Consider the following 1,546-nt stretch of genomic DNA (forward strand, 5'->3'; position numbering starts at 1 on the left):
ATGGCTTGTGTATATCGTATATATACATATATATTATTCATACCTTCGGTGTATAGGACTCAAGCAGATTTTGACATCAAATTTTGGGGTAAAAAAGTGCGTCTTATATACCGAAAAATGGGGTATATCGCTTCATGACAAAATACGTAAACGTACAACAAACACCTATATATTAACTAATATTTTAATATATATAAGTTATTGGTCTAATGTATTAATTGCTTATTTATCTATTCATTGTGTCTGAGTTCAACTCATGTTAGTTTAGATTAAATTAAAATATTTACCAGTAGTATGCCACTTGACATTGAAGGCAAGCCATGCCTGCCTGTTTTCGACAAACTTCACACTGGTGCTTAATTTTTTTCGGCATTGCTAAAATATTCATATCGTTCTTTTTCATGTTTTTCTTTCTTTCTTTTAATTAAATCTTACCACACCCTTAAAATTCCAGAAAGGCTAATAGTTATAACGTTAGATACTTTCGTTTATCACTTAGTAAAATCCAAAATAATGTTTAAGAATATTACAAGCACTACCATAGCAACCAGAGTTTTTCAGACGCCACCTAGTTAAAAGTTAATTGGAAGGGGTAGAGATTTTAACTAACAAATGTTGTATAATTATATTAATGTAAATAAAATAACGATCTATAACTCCAGAATGTATCTTTATTAGCTCAATATTTCGATATTACAACTTCATTGGAGCTATCGATGTTGAAATTAAATTGAAACACCGTCATCAGTTAATCGAACATTGATACACGTGTCTAATACATTCAAATCATATTAAAATAACATCAAACGTTCTTGAAATTAAATTGTTGAAACAAACCAAACGAACAATGGTAGACAAACAATATATATGTAAATCAATGAGTGAACTATTAAAATCATAGGATTTAGAAGAGGAGGAGGAGACGTTATGTATATGAAACAGTAACACATCTTCATAAGCATGTATGTAGATATCTGTATTTCTCTATCCTCCTATATAAATATATACCAGGGATGAAGTTCTCAACAAAAAAATAGAGGTACTCAGCTGGGTGAAGTGAACCTGTTTTTGAAAAAGAAAAAAAAATCTACGTGTAAACATAAAAAACGACAAAGCAGCTTAAATAAGTCCCGTTATTAGTACCGCCTGAAAAATAACTTCCGGCAGAATTTCACCCCTGATATATATACACATTAGAATATCAAAAAATATTTTTTAAACATTGTGAAAGTTTTAAAATACTTTGTCAAAAAAAGCTATACATATTAAAATCTTCAGAATATTGTCAACATCTCTTCACTAGAGGCCAACCTTTATATCTGTTCATTTTCGATTTATTTTTCTTGATTAAAACAGATTCTTTAATCTATTGATCTAGAAAACTATGACTTGTAGACAAGACCTTGACATCCGATATTATTTGCTTGTGGTATCCAGCATTATTAGTAGCGAAGGTTTGGATGTCAGGTACGTGTTCTGATATTCTGTCACTCTTTTTTAATATATAAGCCTGGCAGGGAAAGCCTGCGGGGGATGAATGAAGAGG

This window comes from Limulus polyphemus, unplaced genomic scaffold (assembly GCF_000517525.1).
Source record: "Limulus polyphemus unplaced genomic scaffold, Limulus_polyphemus-2.1.2 Scaffold69, whole genome shotgun sequence".
NCBI lineage: Eukaryota > Metazoa > Arthropoda > Merostomata > Xiphosura > Limulidae > Limulus > Limulus polyphemus.